At 38.0% G+C, this 20,987-nt stretch overlaps 1 protein-coding gene and 1 long non-coding RNA gene across 9 annotated transcripts in view; one reads left to right on the top strand and one right to left on the bottom strand.

Moving 5' to 3' along the window:
* Positions 1-20,987, bottom strand: part of RBMS1 (RNA binding motif single stranded interacting protein 1) — a 212,148-nt gene that overhangs the window by 146,642 nt on the left and 44,519 nt on the right. The gene's annotated exons all lie outside the window — the stretch shown is intronic.
* On the top strand, positions 1,093-14,912 carry LOC308621852. 2 transcript variants are annotated; one of them, XR_014016515.1, is made up of 3 exons: positions 1,093-1,772; positions 5,573-6,490; positions 12,244-14,912. It is a non-coding gene; the product is annotated as an uncharacterized lncRNA (long non-coding RNA). The 2 variants fall into 2 exon arrangements; XR_014016516.1 differs by lacking the exon at positions 12,244-14,912 and having other exon boundaries at positions 1,093-1,381; positions 1,652-1,772; positions 5,573-10,344.

Genomic DNA, 20,987 nt, shown 5'->3' with positions numbered 1-20,987 from the left:
GTCTAAGTAAGTTTTAGAGATTCTATTTTGGTTTTAAATGTGTATGTTTTAAATCAAAGGAAGCATTTTTTTTTTCTTTTGCTATTAGAAGCCAACAGATTTTTGATAAGATGGTCTTAAGGGTTGTGTTGTATTTTAGGAATGAGCACTTCCTGTCCAGATTTGTGCTGCTGCCTTATTCCTGGTGACTTTTAAACAATCTAGGGTCACAGTGGCCTCTCTTTAATTAGTATCTCACTGGACGGAGAGGAGCATGTCAAGAAGAAAAGAATGCACGAAGCCATTATAAACAAAGGTCTTCAAAGCAACTTAGAGATTTCGTCAAGGAATGAAAAAAGCCTAGCTCGTTCTTTGTTACCAAAGTAAAACGGGAAATGGTTTTGATTTCTACAAATTGAGAAGGCTGGAATTTTTATATATGTTTGTTAATTCTGGCTTAATGTGTTAGACTTTATTTCAATTTAATAGTCTTGATTGAAAACTATGCATTCATTGTTTAGACAACAAAAGAGTGATCCATAAAGAAAACAACTGATTCAGTTAAAACTTTTCCATCTAAACCATGATTCCATTAAGATTGAGCAATATCCAAGTTATACAACATTTTCTTTCTTTTAAATAAGTACAATATTTAGGAGAGTAAAAGTCAGTAATACCTACCTAAAAGATATTTTTAAAATCGATATTAAATAGCTAAAACTGTACCTCTCACATCTATATATGTAATCAACTCATCTTACGAAGCCAGGAACAAAAATTCTATTTAAATTAGGTTCACTACAGTAAATGAATGAATCAATGAATTTAAAAAAGCAAAAATAAAATTTGTCTGAAACTCAAGAATGACACAGCAATTTAAAAAACCTGAGAAGTCTAAATATATATAAACATATGTAGGTATGCATATCTATATATTTGAGTATGTGTAGATAGATAAAGATACAGATTCCATATAAATATAATTTCAGAAGGGAATTATATTTTCAAAATACCAAAGAATAAAATTCTTGAAAATTAAGATGGTTTTGTCTTAATTGACAATGAATAAGCAATGCTTTCAGATGATTAAATCTTCAGTTAAAAGCACTGGCACTGATTAACGGTTTCTGTTGGGTACTATTTACAAGAAATCACCTCAGCAGGGTGCCCACGTCCAGTTTCATAATCACATAGTACACCCGCCCCGCAGGATTACGTTCTGGGCAAGCTTGAATGTTAAGTTGAATTTCATTCTCTTCAGGAAGTGACTTTTACTCAAGATTGAATACAGCTGTTAGTATAGACCACTGCTCCAAAAACACTTCTATGAGAACTGGAAGAAAACACCATTTTCAGAATTGCAAATTCACTTTCATTATTCCAGATGTGTGCAACTAACTACGTAGGAGGGGCTTCTTTGGTCTCTGTTTGTTAGTTGAATTAGGTTTTTATAAATATTCAAAAGAAAACATACAGGGTGGTTAAAAGATGGCTACAAGACTTTCCAAGTACTTTTGTAGCCTATATATTTTTCATAATCAGAGGACCAGTTTGTTTATAACAAATTTAGTGTCTCATTTTTTGTTTCAAAAATCAATGTTATCCTAACACTTAATTTTTTCTTAAATTTCACTCTTTCATACAACTTGGTTTTCTCTCTTTATATTCACAGAAATGAAGCCTGGCAAATCAAGTGGGGCCTCAACAGAGGAAATGCTGCCAGCTAAAAACACCGGATGTAATCGAGACCACAAGAGACACATACTTGGCTATACACATCGAACTGAAAAGAGGTATTGGAACGAAACACTAAATTTTCATTGGATGGTTTAATTATTTTCATGAAACCTTACTGGTTCATAGTTTACTCCCAAACAAAAAATATCCTGTAATTCTTCTGATAATCCTAGGTTCTACTTTCTGGAAATTAAAAAAGAAAAAAAAATCTCTGGATTCTTACCTACCATCCCTGTCCATCCTGCTATCTTTGTGGGAAGGAGAAGAGAGGGATGAGAGCTTCAGCCTGCCACACAAGACAATGCAGTATAAGTAACTTGGATCAGCTTCAGCAAATAGTTGAGAAAATAGCATTTTGTAAGAATGTCTTTTCTGATAGCATTACAGAAAATGTCCTTTCTTAAAGAATCAGAATAGCTCTGCCTGTAAATGGACAGATAAGAGACTAATTTAATGAACATATATTAACTCTCCTGGGTGGTGGGGTGAGGATAGCAAAGCCTCATTTACAAATTCCGCTGTAGCTGTTTTTCTATTCCCACCCTTTGACGTGGCGCTTCCTTTTATACAATGATAGCGATAGCTATCCGAACTTGAACTTTTTTTTAGAGGAAAGCATAAGGCTTTGGCACTTCTATTTTTATTTTTATTTATTTATTTTTGGTTTGGCTATTAGTATTTCTCAAGCTTCACATTTCAGTAACTACCTATTGTTGTCTCTCTAAAGATTTTTGCAATTAAATACATTTATCTGCTCCAAAAATAATTCTTCAGACAAAAACTAAAAATCCAATTTATTTTTTCAGTGAAGGATCAAGCTATTTTAGTTGTCAAAATATAATCATTTTCACTTAAGACCTTGACTGATGGGAACAGTTTTTATACTTTAAAAGTTAACAGGAAGTCTCCTTTCAATTTTTTTTTTCATATAATATGATGATTGTTTCTTAGGAAGGTGAACAGTTCTCATAAGAAATGAAAGAATCTACCATAACTCACACAGGAGAAAGGATCCATCTCAGTGAAAACCAGTCATTTTTGAAACTGTGTTCTGTTATATATGTCAGCCATCTTACTGTTTCAAGCAAGCTCTGAAAAAAAAGAAAAGAAAACCTATTGCCACTAGAGGGAGATCCAAATTCCCTTTGTATCAATAAACGGGTAGAGTGCGTTTAACTTCTGAAACAATAAAAAGTATGATTGTAGTATATTTCTTTGTTATTAAACAATAAGAATAAATCAGGAATTAGGTTTTTAGGGGATACATTTTCCCCTTCAACTAGAATAACTACTGTGAATATATTTGATGGTTGTTATGCATACATATTAAAAATGACAAAATTTTTTAATCTCTGGAAGTAGTGTAGGTCAAGAGTTTGTTTCTAATTGCTTACTCATTGAGAGTAGAATATTTTAACCTATCAAGCTTTACCTAATAATTGCCATAGAATTTTCCAAAGATGGCTGCCACAATCCCTCCCAGTCTGCATATGCTTTCCCAATGTGAGTTTGCTTTCCTTGGTCAAGAGTTGGAATCTATTTTTCCTCCCACTGAATGTGGGTTGGCCCTGTAATGGACCAGAAGAATGTAAAAGCATTGCTGAGTAACTTAAGAAGACTTCAGCCAAAATGCCACGTAAAGAAGTCTGGGCTGGTCTGCATCCAGGTAGAGAGACCACATGGAGAGAGAGGTCTTGCAGAACGGGAAGCCAGGTGGAAGGGCACAGAGGCACTCCAGCCAAGAGCCAGACACCTGGGGGGCACGTGAATGCACTCATCTTAGACCTTCTATCCACAGCCCAGTTCCCAACTGCATGCAGCTGCATGAGTGACCCAAAGTCACCTGGAGCCACCCAGCAGATCCCAGCCAACCCAGGGTATTGTGCAAAATAATAAGTCATTGTTTTAAATTTAGGATGGTTTGTTCCTCAGTAATAGATAACTGGAACGATAATACTAGTATAGACATTTGTATGTGCTCTATAGTTTTTAAAAGCCCTTTCACATCCATAGGCTCCTATAGCCCTACCATGCAGTAGGAAACTGGGTCAGAGGTGAAATACTCTGTCCAAGAGTTGAGAGTGCTTAAAAGCAAATACAAAATTATTTCAGAGATATGTTTCTCATAAGAAAACACTGTATCTCTATTTTTCTATTTTGTATCTAGTATAGTAGTGATCATCAAATAATCAAGCAATTGACTAAAAACTACTCTCTCCAGTGCTTCTTTTTAGTAAGAACTGATTAATCTGAACATTTTTTTTTCATTTCTACTAGTCTTAAGGATTCAATATGCAAAAAATAACCTTTCAGAACCTATGTCTCTTTATGCACACCTCTAGTTTTGTTGCGATGTTTAAGAACCGTTAATCATTTAAAGGTTCTATGCACAAAGCACTGGCATCTTCAAGCAATATAATAAACTGGATTTTAAAATTTGAGAACATGCATTAAAAATTCTTACCTTCTGTGGTGATCATTTTGTCATGTATAGAATTACTGAATCACTGTGTTGTGTACCTGGAACTAACATAGTGCTGTAGGTCAATTATACCTCCAAAAAAAAAAAAGTAAAAGTTCTTGCCTTCCTTATTCTCACTGCATTCACAAATTTTGCAACTCTCCTATCTGTTTGAGCTCCAGTTCAGTAAAATAATGATTGGGCACCTAGCCTCAGGTCCTTTGATGCCTCTTCCCCTCCTTTCCTTCCTCCAAGCTTTCCATGAGACTGCTTTTCCATGAGACTGCTTATGATTGATATGGACACACGGCTCCAGCAAGAGAAAAACCGTTGAGATTTTTCCCTTCAATGGCTAAGTGTTTGGGCAGGGTGGGGCAGGGGATTGCGGCAGGGGGAACGGTCTCAGAACTCAAGAATGGTCTAATTCACTGAGACAAGAGTCCAAGAATAAACTGGGAAGATGATTGCTAGAAATCAGGTTTTCAGAATAAACTGAGTGGTCCATGTCTAAGATAGAATAAAATTCAAATTTCAAAAGCTTTAGATCCAGACTGGTAGTTCTTTCTTTTTGAGGAGACATCTTATTATCTTTTGGTAGAGAGGTTCCAATTACCTGTATAAGTCATACTACTTCCTCTTTTCCCCAGACAGTAAAAGTGCAAATGAGAACAATGAGTGCCACTGTAAGTTCCGAAAGCTGAAGGCTGTTAGGATTTAATTGAATAAATATGTGGATTAAGCATCTTCTGCTTTATACCCTTCAGTGGTGATTTCTTGATTTTAGGGTAAAGAACCAAACCCTCCACACACGGCCCACAAATACTTGCAAGATTTGATACCTATCCACTCCTCTAGCACCATTCTCTTCCTCACCCACTATGTTCCAGGTATACTGGTCTTTCAGTTCTTCATATCTGCAAGGCAACCTATCCAGCAACATGCTTTACACATGCTGTTCCCTCTGCGTGGAATGCTCTTCCTCTACCTCTGCCTGGTTAACTCCTACTTACCTTCAAGTGTCAGCTTACAACACACACAGCACTTCTACCAGAAAATCCCCCCTTGCAACCGCCGGAAGAGGCTAGGCCCTCCTGTTACATCATCTTACACAGAGCACACTGTACATCTCCTTTTCTGGACTCATCAAGTTGCAATTTAAATTATTATTTAATGTCCATGCTCTGATGGAAGCTCCTTGAGAGAAGGGGTCACACCTGTTTTGTTCATTGTTTTTTCACCAGTGTCTTATACAATGTAGAATAAGCACTCAATACTATGTATTGAATATGAATCTGTTATATTTAAGGAACTTAAAAAATATATACCTATGTATAAACTTATATATTGTTATTTTATGTTGTATATTATACTATAGTATATCATTTTATATTATAGGTGCTTCTGAAGATACAAAGAAGAATGTGACTATTTCAATAAGAGACATGCACAAAATGACCAAGTGACAAAGCAGAACCTCATCAGTAGCAATATGGCGGAGATCTAAACAATACACAGTAGGAGAACAGGGAGGAGACTGACCACAGAGTGACTACAGAAAACTGTGGAAACCATTCTGAAAGGGCTTGTAAGAATGGGCAAGGCTGACACAAATGTGTTTTTCTGGCCCATAAGAAACAGTCAAGTTCACAAGCGTTTGTCATCCCCACACTTTTCTTTCTTCACTCTTCCTTTTCACCTGGTGTCTCAAATTCCTTCCCAGTTCTAGGAAATAAAAGAAATGGTGGTTTCATAGGACACTGGCAATGAGTAACTCAAAGAAATGTCGTTTTGAACGATAAACTGTTAGACCTATGTGCAGAGACTGGCTTAACCCCTTGCAAAAACAACTTGGCATGGGTGGAGGAATTCAGATTAAGAACTGCAAACCAACCCTAGCCAAGAAAAGACTTTAGCTAAATCCAGACATAAAGAATGTAAAACCCTTGGGACTGGGGACAGAATGTGCAGGCCATGCTGGTAGCCTGGTGGCAATGTGTCCAAGAAGGAAGCAGAGCTTTGGGGAAAGCTAGGCTTGCTGCAACACCGCAGGGAAATCTTTGTGACTCACTGGTGTGTCATGACACAGCGACTCAGAAACAAGCATCTCATTTAATGATTTGGAATTCTGGAAAGATATGCTACTAAGGAGCCTGCCCAGCTGCCTAGAACAAAGCCGGTTCACACCTGGGACATGACCCTCATTGCCCAATCCTCAAGCAATTCACATCAGGTAGGAAGTCCAACTAGATGAGCGATGAACTACTCTTCCCTTCTGGGGTTCATGGCTACAGGCTAACTGACTGAATCTCCTGGGTAAGTACCTATTCTCACTGGTTTGGATATGAAGATAGGAAAATATGCTTAAAATGAGCCTGTTCACAGAATTCAAGTTTTCAGCAGCAAACTTTATTTTTAGTTTCACAATAAAAAAATGACCGAAATTTGGTCCATGTAGGAAACATTAAGCAACAAGAAGGTATAATTTTGTTGCCTGTCTTTGCATAAATTACATCAATGTTAAAGTGAAAAATGGGCTTCCATTACTGGAGATCCATTTGGTAAATATACTGCTTACACAAATGTTTCTGGTTCTGATCCGAAGAAATGTGGCTTGGCTTTGAAGACTTCTTTTTTAACATGTCTCCACGGTGTTATCTTAAAGCTTTTTAAACAACTATTCATCATAAGTGAATTTTAATTCCCAAGTATATTTTAATATCAATCTCTCAACACGAAGCACTATAATTTAAAAGCAGTCTGGAATATCCAGGAACATGCCTGTGCAATGGAGCTGCACCTCTTAAGTACAGAATTATGCAACGCTCATTTACTTTGTGTTATGTGATAAGGACTCAACTCCTAATCATTTTAATCACATATTTTTTATGACCTCTTTGTTTAGAGTCAATATTTTAACTGGCATATATCAAGATCCGAACATATCTCCGATCAGAAATTTTGTTTAAACTGAGAAAAGGCCTAGATATGAGCATAGTGGCCTAATTTTCACTCACTAAAGGAGTTTGTAATAAAACAAAAATTTTAGAGGTAATAAAACAACACTCAACAGGAAAAGTGTAGTCACTAGCTCATGAGAAGTGTTTAGCGAAGACATGATACTAGTCCATTTAAAAACCAAATATGGCCACCTCTATACCACTTCTTTGGGCGATACATATAAATTAAATTCACAGATATTTCTGAAATCTTATTCTAGTCAATAGTTTCAGCTCATTCAGTTACCAGCTATTTCATCAACACTACTAAAACACAGAAACATTGGACAGGAGTTTGATCTCTTTTTTTCCCATTGCTCACCCGAAACAAACAAGCATGAAAGAGCAAGACTTTGAGGGAGATAGCAGGAAGAAAAAACAGCAACAAATGGGTTAGAAAATAGTCTGTAATAGTGCCATCCATTAGAATCTTCTGTAATGATGAAAATGTTGTACATCTGTACTGTCCAATACGGTAGCTGGTGAGCACTTGAAATATGGCTGAGTGTTGACTGAGGAGCTGAATTTTTTATTTTAATTAACTTAAATATAAATGAAAATAGTCCCATGTGGCTAGTGGCTACCATATTCGACAGCACAGGCCTATAATTTACTGGATCCCTGAAAAAAGAAGAAGCAAACTATTGTACACGCGTACCTTGGAGATACTGCAAGTTTGGCTCTAGACCACCACAATAAAGCAAATATTCCAGTGCATATAAAGGTTGTATTTACACTATCCAGTAGTCTATTAAATGTGCAATATCATTATGTCTAAAACACCAATGTACATACCTTATTTTAAAAACGCTCCATTGCTAACAAATGCTAACCATCGTCTGAGCCTTCAGTGAGTCATAATCTTTTTGCTGGTGGAGGGTCTTGCCTTGATGTTGATGGCTGCTGACTGATCAGGGTGGTGGTTGCTGAAGGTTGGGGTGACTGTGGCAATTTCTTAAAATAAGATAACAATAAAGTCTGCCACATCGGTTGGCTCTTCCTTTCACAAATGACTTCTCTATAGCATGCAATGCTGTTTGATAGCACTTTACCCATAGTAGAACTTCCTTCAAAATGGGAGTCAACCCTCCCAAACCTTGCTGCTTTATCAACTATTAATATTCTAAATTCTTTGTTGTCATTTCAACAATCTTTATAGCATCTTCACCAGGAGTAGATTCCATCTCAAGAAACCACTTTCCTTGCTCATCCATAAGAAACAACTCCTTATCAATTAAAATTTTATCATGGGATTGCAGCAATTCAGACACATCTTCAGGCTCCACTTCTTCTGGTTTTCTTTCTACTTCTACCACATTTGTAGTTACTTCCTCTACTGAGGTCTTGAGCCCCTCCAAGTCATCCATGAGTGTTGGAATCAACTTCTTCCAACCTCCTGTTAATGTGGATATTTTGACCTCTTCCCATGAACCACAAATGTTCTTAATGGTAGCTAGAATGGTGAATCCTTTCCAGAGGGTTTTCAATTGACTTTGCCCATATCCATCAGAAAAATCACTACGGCAGCTATAGCCTTACAAAATGTTTTTCTTAAGTAATTACTCCTTGATCCATGGGCTGCAGAATGGATGTTGTGCTAGCTGGCATGAAAACAACATTAACTTCATTGCACATCTCCATCAAAGCTCTTGGGTGACAGGGACACTGTCAATGAGTAGTACTACTTTGAAAGGAGTCTTTTCTTCTGAGCAGTAAGTCTCAACAGTGGGCTTAACATATTCAGTAGGCCATGTCATAAACAGAGGTGCTGTCATCCAGGCTTTCTTGTTCCATTTATAGAGCATATGCAGAGTAGATACAGCATAATTCTTATGAGAGGATTTTCAAAATGGTAAATGAGCACTGGCTTCAACTTAAAATCACCAGCTTCATTAGCTCCTAACAACAGAGTCAGACTGTCTTTTGAAGCTTTGAAGCCAGGCATTGACTTCTCCTCTCTAGCTATGAAAGTCCTAGATGGCACCTTTTTCCAATAAAAGGCTGTTTTGTGTACACTGAAAAATCTGTTTAGTGTAGCCATCTTCATTAATTATCTTAGCTAGACCTTCTGGATAACTTGCTACAACTTCTACATTAGCACTTTCTGCTTCACCTTGCACTTTGATGTTATGGAGACGGCTTCTTTCCTTCAACCTCATGAAACAACCTCCGCCAGCTTCAAATTTTCTTCAGCAGCTTCCTTACCTCTCTCAGCCTTTACAGAATTGAAGAGAGTTAGCCTTGTTCTGCATTAGTCTTTGGCTTAAGGGAACGGTGTTGCTGGTTCGATCTTCTGTCCAGACCACTAAAACTTTCACTATATCTGCAATAAGGATGTTTGCTTTCTTATCATCTATGTGTTAACTGCAGTAGCACTTTTAATTTCCTTCAAGAACTTTTCTTTACATTCACAATGTGGCTAACTCTTTGGCACAAGAGGCCAACTTTCACCCTATCTTGGCTTATGACATGCCTTCCTCACTAAGCTTAATCATTTCCAGTTTTTGACTTAATATAAGAGATGTGTGACACTTTCTTTCCCTTGAACACTTAGAGGTCATTGCAGGGTTATTAATTGGCCTAATTTCAAAATTGTTTTATGTCAGGTTATAGGGAGGCCCGAGGAGAGGGAGAGAGATTGGGGAACAGCTGGTTGGTGGGGCAGGCAGATCACACACACGATTAAGTTTGCCATCTTACATGGGCATGGTTCTTGGTGCCCCAAAACAATTATAACACCAAAGATCACACATCACAGGTCACCATAACAATATAATAATAATGAAAAAGTTAGAAATATTGCAAGAATTACCAAAATGTGACACAGAGACACGAAGTGAGAAAAATGCTGTTGGAAAATTGGCTTGCTCTATGCAGAGGTGCCACAAACCTTCGAGTTGTAAAAAGCACAATATCTGTAGAGTGCAGTAAAGCCAAGTGCAACAAAATGAAGTATGCCTATATACCATCAGTTAAAGGTGGCAACTATTTTATGGCCAGCAGGAATCTAGAATTATTTTTATCTGATGATTATCTGATGATCTTTTATTTTTATTTATTTATTTTGTGTGTGTGTGTGTGTGTGTGTGTGTGTGGTACACGGGCCTCTCACTGTTGTGGCCTCCCCCGTTGCAGAGCACAGGCTCGGGATGCGCAGGCTCAGTGGCCATGGCTCACGGGCCCAGCCGCTCCACGGCATGTGGGATCTTCCCGGACCGGGGCACGAACCCGTGTCCCCTGCATCGGCAGGCGGACTCTCAACCACTGCGCCACCAGGGAAGCCCTCTGATGATCTTTTAAAATCCTTATTAAATTGATCATGAAAAGGATCTTTAACCATATATAAGTAAAAGTACTGTCAAGGAAGGGCAGAAATCATAGAATGTCAGGGCAGAAAGGACAAGCCCAGTCCTGATTCCTGTAGTTAATGTTCTGCCATGTTACCCAGCTTTTAAAAGGAATTAAACATTTAAAGGGACTGGTATTCTGGCTAGGGCAGTTTAGCCTCACCCAAACTTTCTACATAGCTAGAACAGTGAGACAGAATGTTGAGCCCCTTGGAGGGAATACACATACATATATTATATACATATATTTTCTAAATTGAGTTCTTTCTCATTTTTTGGTATCCCAACACTTCTTTTATCACCAGTTATCATACTTTATGTGTGGCCCTGAATACTCTTATTCATTTAAATCTCACACTCTCTGAGGAAGGCAGAGTAGGAATTATTCTCCTCATTTTATAGATTAAGAAAAAGACTTACGTATCTGGAGAAAACTCTAATTCTAAAAGATACATGCACCCCAATGTTCACTGCAGCACTATTTACAATAGCCAAGACATGGAAGCAACCTAAATGTCCATCAACAGGTGAATGGATAAAGAAGATGTGGTATATATACACAATGGAATATTACTCAGCCATTAAAAAAAAGAATGCAATAATGCCATTTGCAGCAACATGGGTGGACCTAGAGATTATCATATTAAGTGAAATAAGTCAGACAGAGGAAGACAAATATCATATGATATCACTTATATGTGGACCTTAAAAAATGATATAAGTCAACTTATTTACAAAACAGAAATAGACTCACAGAAATAGAAAACAAACTTATGGTTACCAAAGGGGATAGTGGGGATGGTGGGGGGGAGAGATAAATTAGGAGTTTGGGATTAACATATACACACTACTATATATGAAATAGATGAACAACAAGGTCCTCCTATATAGCACAGGGAACTATATTCAATATATTGTAATAACCTATAATGGAAAAGAATCTGAAAAATAATATACATCGGAAACTAACACAATATTGTAGATTAACTATACTTCAATTTTTTTAAATCATAAAAAATAAAAGAATTGGGATTAAAAGAAAAAGGCTCCAAGCTGAGTGACTTGCCAAAGGTGACGAGAACATCAATCTTCTTACGCCTATTCTATGACCCTTTCTTCAGAATATTTAGTACACAATAATCATGCAATACATTTTACTGTCTAATAATTGGAGTGCAACGGGAACAGATTTTTACATTCACCAAGCTGTAGACTAATCTTTATATTTGGGAGGATTTTTATATTAGAAGTGTAGCCTTAGTTTTTCTTCTAAAAAAGGCACTTATTTTCAAGATCATCTCTGGCTGTGAGAAAATGGACATATGCTACTCCTCCAGAAGTAAGAGGAAAACCAAGAAGAGTTAAGGTCCATCGGAGTACAATAATGGGAAATCTGGAATTATTTTCAGATCTAGACTAAGTTGAACTTCTTTGTCCAAATTTCCTAAGAATCAAGAATTCATTCATTACAGCATCCCGAGGTTTTAGTTACAGTGTGTAAATAAATGTTCCATCACACAGTCAAGTTATTACTTAATGAGCACTGACAAATTAAGGGGGATGCAGGGGTGGGGGAGGAGTTTCAATCAACATTATTGGATTTATAAAGTCATCTCTATGAAACAACCCGTCAAGAAAGCTTTCATAATCTTCATCGTAGCAGTCCACCTTACTGGAACAAATAAAATTAGCCATTTTTCTAAAATTGTCCCTTCTCTTTAAGTTACATAGGTAAATAACTGTACAGATAATCTCCAAACAGCCACCATCAATTCCTCGCCTTCCTGTACTCAAGTGCCACTCCACCCATCAAGAGGTGCAGTCTGTCTCGCTTCATCTAGAATCTGGGCTGACATGTAAGTTGACCAACAAAATGTGGTGGAAGTGATGCTGTTCCTGGCAGCTTCCACCTTGCCTCTTGGAAGCGAGCCTCCATGTGAGCGAAGTCCAACTACCTTGAGACTATGTCCTGTGAGAGAGGCCAAGCTACCCAGGTGGAGAAGAAAGAATAAGAGCAAAGCAAGAGGCGCTGGCTCTTAAAAGTGAAACCTCCACAACCTTCCAGCCCATCGCAGCCACCAGCTGCATACAGCCCAGTGCCCCACCTCAGCTGACAGCACGTAGAGCCGCCAACCCTGTCCAAATTCCTGTGCCACAGAATCATGAGAAAAAATAAATTACTGTTGTTTTAAGCTATGCAGTTTTGGGCTGAGTTATTAATTTATCTCTTCCATACTTCATTACCAAACTCGCTTCCTCTACTTTTTATTCTGAATAAAGGGAATAACTCGGAAGTATAGTTGACCATTTTCACCCAAGCTCAAACATGACTGAATGTGAGCATCTCTGAGGGTATTACTACCATGGAAAAGGCTCACGCAAAGAGAAAGCTCATCCCCATGGTTTCCTGCTACATTGGTCTCATGCTTATTACCACCACTAACAAAAAGAAGGTAAAATAAAATGGGAGCTAACAGAGTATTGGGTTCCTGGAAAACTATAGCATACATTTTAACACTCATCTGAAAGAATGTGTTTAGCAAAAGAATCCTCAGCTAAGGCCTTTCAACTGAACTTTGAAGGGTAATGAAGAAAAATAGCCAGATTAACTGAAATCAAGCAGCAGGCTGTCTGTCTCTGAAGTACATCCTAGAATTTCACCCTTGCCGCCACTCTATTTCTTGCCCTTTCTTTTTTACCATGAATATTTAATTCAACGATAGGATAAGAACTTTAAATCATTGCAAAGCATAAGTAGATAAGTGCTAAGTTTGCACATTAATCTTGTTCGATTGTGGAGGAGACTGCTTCGTTTCCCTGGAATGAAATGATGCTGGGAAAATATTTTTAATAGACAAAATAAATATGAGTGACATGAAAACAAACCTGAATAGCTGGAGGAGTCTAAAATGTTAAAGGGGACACTCTCCAAGGGAAAACCTGCTTTAGCATTCCCAATCCACCGAGACTGAACCCTGAGTGATGTTAAGGGGGAAAAAAATTACTCAAAAATGGAACAGCAGGCTGGCAACTACTATCCAAAAGGCCATCAGCCCAGACCTTCATGGTTACCCTTAGTGACACCTGATTCAGCTCTACCACTGCCACCTCCTTAGTTTTTTGTCTAGTTTGTGGCTCCCACCTGAGCCCTTCTAAAAGTCCTCTGGGGGAGGGACGGGTGCAAAGCATGGACTACTCTCATTTCTCTTGCAGTTGCCCCCAGTTTAGCACAATTAGCAAGAATGGTATATAATCCATAATAAAGCGATATATAATCCAGAAAGCAAAGTCTACCTAATGCCTCAGTCAATGTGAAAAACTGTCAGTTCTGTCAGAAATGCCAACACTCCAATCCAGTACTCACTTCACAGCATCTTCATCTTTCTATCATCAGTAAGTGCAGGAGTTACAGATGCTGAAATATGACCAATTTTGTGGCTGACAAAACAAATCTTGAAATGCCTATAACCATATGAAGGCAGTTCATGAATACGATGCTTCTTTCTGAGTCAATCTCCCAAGTGTTTGATGGACATCGTCTCACAACATTTTTGCATCTTTAGAACACACAACATAAGAAGTATTCAAACTGTGAGGGCTATGGGTACAAAGGAACAGTCTGTATCACATGCAATATACATTTCTGTCATTCAGGAAAAATCAGAGGCACTGATTATTAAGGGACTCAAGTCATACTTCCCAGTTTTTCTAAAACAAACTTCCAATTATAGCAATACTACATACTTCTCTATTTAAGGGATTAAGGATAAACTTCTCTAAAACAGTTTGCAAGAGCCTGACTCCAAAAACGCAGGAGAATCACCCTGTTCATACCACTTTTACTACTGTGATCAGATGAGATTTTTGACAGGACCTGGACAAGAGATAAGAAATGCCTTAGGTTCCTGCTGTTCCTACCATTGTAGGAAAAGAAGAAGTTACTTTAATGTTGATGCCCTCTCTGAATCCCCATCAAGTCCTTTATGCTTTTCAGCAGCATTCAAAGCATTTAGAAGTCAAGAATACTCTTTGAGATCATTTTAAGGGATTCCATAGGGGAATCAAGTTATATAAAACCCATTGTTTATGCAGATGAAAGGCAATCTTTGGAGGATCAATGCTCTTTGGTAACTGGGAACATAAATAGATTCACCTTCTCCGTCAGGAAGGTTGACCAGATGGATCTGGTCTCCTCCCTCAGAGGGTACCCAACATTCCTGGCCTTAAGAAACCACGTCTAAGGGACAGTTCTGACACCTAAAACCAATGCGGCTTCCCTGACTTTAGGATGGATGCCTCAGCTCCACCTTCAAGGTAGACTGACTAACTGGTCTTTCAGTCAGTTGACTCCCAAGCCGAGGAACACCTGAAGTATCCTTGGAAGGATCCCCATGTACCACCTTCCCCTCTAGGTGAAGCACGAAAGTCGCCATCTTTACTGCTGGCAAACCCCCCTTCCCCCACTCCCCCCCTCACCAAAATGTGTTCACTCTAAAATGGCCTTTTCAGTGATGTCCCTAAAGCTGCGCTTTCCATTTCCTCAGTAGGTTGTTGACTCCAGGTCCTCCTGTCTAACATTCTTTTGAGGGATTCTTGTAGCACAGACATATTTGTACACATTGGAGGCAGCCAATTGCTTCTTCTTCTTCCAAGAAATCTCACATATAACTTTTCTCACATTCTCTAGGCTCCCATCTTGGATTATTCGTCTGTCTGCAAAAGTTTTGACAGAGGAAGACAGATTCTTCTTTTTTTTTTTTTTTAACAAAATTGAGATATAATACACAGATCTTAAATGTTTAGTGCATGAGTTCTGACAACTCTATACAATTGCATAACCACCATTCAAAACAAGACATAGGTCATTTCCATCCCTCAGGAGTTCCATCATGCCCCTTTCCTGTCAACCTCCCTCTCCATCCACTATCTGAAGTCCATCACCATAGGTTAGATTTGCCCGTATTTGGATTTCATGTAAATGAAATCATAGAATAGGCTTTTTTTTTTTGCAACAGGCTTCTTTCATTCAGCATGTTTTTGAGATTCACCAGTATTGTTGCTTAAATCAGTAGTGTTTTTTATTGATGAGTAGTATTCCATTATAAAGGAATTTGTTTATCCATTTTCCACAGACATTTGGAATGTTTCTAGCATTTGGCCTTATGAATCAGCCTGCTACAAAGATTTTTATGCAATTCTTTCTGTAGGCATATATTATTATTTCTCATCGGTGAAGACCTAGGAGTGGAACTGCTAGGTCATATAATGTCTGTTTAAAGTAGTAAGAAACTGGGCTTCCCTGGTGGCGCAGTGGTTGAGAATCTGCCTGCCAATGCAGGGGACACGGGTTCGAGCCCTGGTCTGGGAAGATCCCACATGCCGCGGAGCAAGTAGGCCCGTGAGCCACAACTACTGAGCCTGCGCGTCTGGAGCCTGTGCTCCACAACAAGAGAGGCCGCGATGGTGAGAGGCCCGCGCACCGTGATGAAGAGTGGCCCCCGCTTGCCACAACTAGAGAAAGCCCTCACACAGAAACGAAGACCCAACACAGCCCTAAATAAATAAATAAATAAATAAATAAATTTAAAGTAGTAAGAAACTGTCCAACAGTTCTCCAATGTGGTTAGACCTTTTTATACTCCCACGATTGACTGAGAATTCCAGGTATTCCATATCCTCCCCCACATTTGGCACTGGCAGTCTTTTATACTTCAGCTATTCCAGTGGATGTGAAATAGCATCTCATTGTGGCTATAATTTGTATTTCCCTGACATCTGACAATGTTGATCAACTTTTTTGAGCTTACTGGCCATTCACGTATCTTAATTTGTGCAATACCTGTTCGAGTCTTTAATTGGGTTGCCTTTTTCTTATAGATTTGTACAAATTCTCTACGTGTTTTGTATTTTTAAGTCCTCTGTCAGATATATGTGTTGTGAATATTCTCCCAGGTGGTACTTGTCTATTCATTTTCTTAAAGGTATATTTTGGTGAACAAAAATGTTTAATTTTGATGTCATCCAATTAATCAATTTTTAAAGTTTATGATGTGCTTTTTTGTGTGGTATCCAAGAAACCTTTGCATACTATGAGGTCACAAAGACATCCTCCCATGTCTTCTAGAAGATTTATGGTTCTGAGTTTATATTTGGGTCTACGATTCAGTTCAAATTAATTCTGTAGTACAGAGATGGGTGTGAAAGTTCACTTTCTTCCCCCAAAAGGACTGTTTCTTGATACTATATTTGACCATAGTTTGCAAAATAGTTGCATCCCAGTACATATGAAAAATAATTTATAAATGCCTTAATTTGCATATAAGTGGTACATGCCCATACCACGCTGATTTTATTTTCTACTGCATTCAGTATTCTAGTAGAACTGGCCATCCTAACACTGAAAAGTATTACAAAGATAGATCACTTAAACTGTACATCCTACAGCAGCTAGAGATTGCACTACATAAATATTTCACTTTCATTTTTTTTAAAGCAGGAGCTCAGATATAAAAAGACTCTTAGGTTTCCAATTTTAGTGAAAGTCTTATAATTTGACTCATAAGTACAACTGTCTAGAACGAAACGTTTATAAGTGTAATATATCCATGACTTGTTCATGGACTCAAAATGGGAGAGGGAGGGAAGCTATATGTCCAACGCCTGCAACATGGACTCAGAAGGCAGGAAGAGAGAACTGCTTGCTAGGAAGGGGGCAAAGAGAACTCATGGGCATTGTCCTTCATGCTTTTTCTCCTTCCTTTTTTTTTTTTTTAAGCCTACTTGCCAAATAGAAATGACTGATACTGACAGAAAACATAGCTCCTTCTCTAGACTCAGAAAGAGTCAGGAAGGATTGGAGACTGTCTGATGGCATGTGTTGCAAATCTTAAAAAATAATTTATTATTTGAGAATCAATTAAGTGCACTTTCTCTACACTTTTAACTCAATTCAAATTCCAGTCAGTGTTCAGTCTAACACAGGAAATGGAATATTAGCCAATGAATTAGGCAACCGTATATTACCTGTAGAGCTACTGGTAAGTTGGCAATTGTCTTCTGTTTAGCTTTCCAAGACAATAACTAAATGGGGATGCTTTTACCCCAAACTCCCTTTAGGGTAATCCAAAGATTATCGAATTTCTTGTTATGGATGAAGTTTCTTGATTTCCACAACAATAAGGTATACAACCATGTGTTCTGTTTTTTATTGTACATGTAGGAAAGTGAGTACATGTGTGTGTATGTGTGTGTGTGTAAAAGATTTAAGTGGAAAAATAGGAAAAGTAAAGAATTCCTTTTTCAGTCACTAGGAAAGTTACTCCACCCTTGCTATTTGTTTTTACAGTGTCATCTTGAAATCTTTAGGCTATAGACAGAGAAGGTCCTGAGTCTGTTTGCAGAGCATTCTCCAGCGCTGGCAGACGGGACAAGACAGGGAGAAAGGGGGTGACTAGATCAACACTGATGGGAACAACTTCTTTATAAGAATTTTATAAAATAAAATATACTTTATTCTCTTATAGTTAAGTATTTATCAAATTTCAGAGGGAAAATTTTCAAGGCATGCTTTGACTTTCCAGTGCTAGTAATCATTTGATATGTAAACATGAATACATGGATAATACATATATAAAATCACAAAAGTCTTATTAGCTGAGACATAAATACCTAGTTAGATATTCAATAATAATAGCTAACATTTACTGAATGTTTAGTATATGCCACGCATTAAGTACTTTTCATGTTTTAACTCATTTATTCAACATGATAAAGCTATGAAATCATCACTCTTTATCCTCAGTTTATACAAAACTGAGAAACAGAGAGGGTTAAGTAACTTGCTCCAGGTCACATTTAAATGCAAGCAATCTGACTCCAGGGTCCACTGCCTATGTGCTGTGGAATGAATTTTGTCCCCCCAAAATTCTTATATTGAAGCCCTAACTTCCAACGTGATTGTATTCAGAGATAGGGCTTTTAGGGAGAAATTAAGGTTAAATGAGGTTATAAAGGTGGGATCCTAATCCAATAGGATTGATGGCTTTATTCTCCATGCCTTGTGAGCACCAAGGATTGACCATGAGAGCTCATAGCAAGAAGGCAGTCATCTGCACATCAAGAAAAGAACTCTACTATTCACAATAGCCAAGACATAGAAACAACCTAAATGTCCATTGACAGATGAATGGATAAATATGTGGTACATGTACACAATGGAATATTACTCAGCCATAAAAAAGAATGAAATAATATCATTTGCAGCAACATGGATGGACCTAGAGATTATCATACTAAGCAAAGTAAGTCAGAAAGAGAAAGACAAATACCATATGATATCACTTACATGTATAACTTAAAAATATGACACAAATGACCTTATCTATGAAACAGAAACAGACTCACAGCCATAGACAGATTTGTGGTTACCAAGGGGGAGGGGGGTGGTAGAGGAATGGATTGGGAGTTTGGGATTAGCAGATGCAAACTATTATATATAGAATGGATAAACAACAAGGTCCTACTATATAGCACAGGGAACTATATTAAATATCCTGTAATAAACCACAGTGGAAAAGAATATGAAAAAGAATATATATATATATATATATATATATATATATATATATATATATATATGAAACTGAATCACTTTGCTGTAGACCACAAACGAACACAACATTGTAAATCAACTGTACTTCAATAAAATAAATTCTAAAAAGAAAAAGAAAAGAGCTCTCGCCAGAACCCAACCATGCTAGCACCCTGACCTCTGACTTGCAGCCTCTAAGAACTGTGGGAAAATTAATTTCTGGTTTTTAAGCTATGGTATCTTGTTGTGGCAGTCCACACAGACAAAAACACTACAGAAATCATCTTCCCAGAAACTTCCATATAAGGGGAAAATCAAAAAGAACATAAGATCTAATTTTTGCTTCACCTATAATTTCTTTTCACACTAGTTAACTTGCCCCTCTTTCATAGGGTACTAAAAGCATCTGAGAAGCTGCAATCTTGTTGGATTTTATCACAATAAATATTCATAGATTTTTAAAATACGTGCATCAATACAGGCAGGTTAAGGCATGTTTACTATATTGATCTTTGCAAAAGAAACATAAAAGCTTCTGATCAATATAAATGTAAAAGTTTTGGCTCAGATTTTTAGCATAACTAGATTTTCAGGCAATGACTCTGGGAATAAAATGGAATAAGAATGAAGACCTTAATGGCTGCTGTTACAGTGCTCCTGATTTATTAAAAACAATCACAGAGCATTACTAGTAACGCCAAATCTCTAGCATTCCGACCTAGTGAAAGGAATTATCAGTATCTAAAAGGTCTTTGTCAACTCTAACATCTATAAACATTTAAGTGGTATTGAACAGATTCCATAATCTGATCTGTTTTTAACTGTGGAAATCAATGCAATTATTAAGAAGCTGTTTGAATAATTCATGTTGTAAGAGAAGGCCTTCAGAGTAGCTATAATATGTTTGCATCTTAATGGTATTTTAAATAAAGTTGTGTCTTGCCACAACGCACATTTGGTAAGCAAGATCCATCAATCCCCATCCATCAGTTCAGAGGCAGCAATGTGAGAAAGCCTGACAGTTTCAGAGGAACAGCTGAGCTATCTGGCTCTGATAAATAAGGGAGTTAAGGGAACATTTCTTCCCCCAATATCTCAGAGGAAGATAGTATCTGTCTTTTCCTTCACCCCACTGCCTTGTTGTTGCGGGCTGACATTCTATTGGCGATACCATTCAGTGATATCAGGGCAAGGTCATTTAGCCATGTGAACTGGACAAAATGCCTATTCATTAGCTCCAACAAAAAGTATGTATTGGGCTTCCCTGGTGGTGCGGTGGTTGAGAATCTGCCTGCCAATGCAGGGGACACGTGTTCGAGCCCTGGTCTGGGAAGATCCCACATGCCGGGGAGCAACTAGCCCCGTGAGCCACAATTACTGAGCCTGCGCGTCTGGAGCATGTGCTCCGCAACAAGAGAGGCCGCGATAGTGAGAGGCCCGCGCACCGCGATGAGGAGTGGCCCCCACTTGCCGCAACTAGAGAAAGCCCTCGCACAGAAACGAAGACCCAACACAGCTATAAATAAATAAATTAAAAAAAAAAAAGTATGTATTAAGTGCCAAATGGTTAGCTCTGGGTAGAGACACTTGTGCAAGTATAGTCTTCCCTCTCTTTGGAAGTTTTAAAACCCTTATATCACACATTTCCCTGACCTTGAAATCAGGGCAAATCTAAGTAGTTAGCCTTCATAAAATTTTAAACTTCAGATCAATATCAAAGAACATGAGACTATTAGCAAAGACCTCAAAAGGTATCTCGTCTCAGTCTCATCCAATAGTTGAGCCACCTGCATGGCAATACCTCCAAGCTGTGAAGCCAGTCTATGCCAATCCTTTCTGTTCATAAAATTTGTGGCTGTCTTCTCCAGGACTGAATG

Source organism: Mesoplodon bidens (assembly GCF_964165515.1).
Source record: "Mesoplodon bidens genome assembly, chromosome: 8".
NCBI classification, from domain to species: domain Eukaryota; kingdom Metazoa; phylum Chordata; class Mammalia; order Artiodactyla; family Ziphiidae; genus Mesoplodon; species Mesoplodon bidens.
Note: the sequence above shows the minus strand (reverse complement) of the source record. Positions and strands in the feature narration are given on the sequence as shown.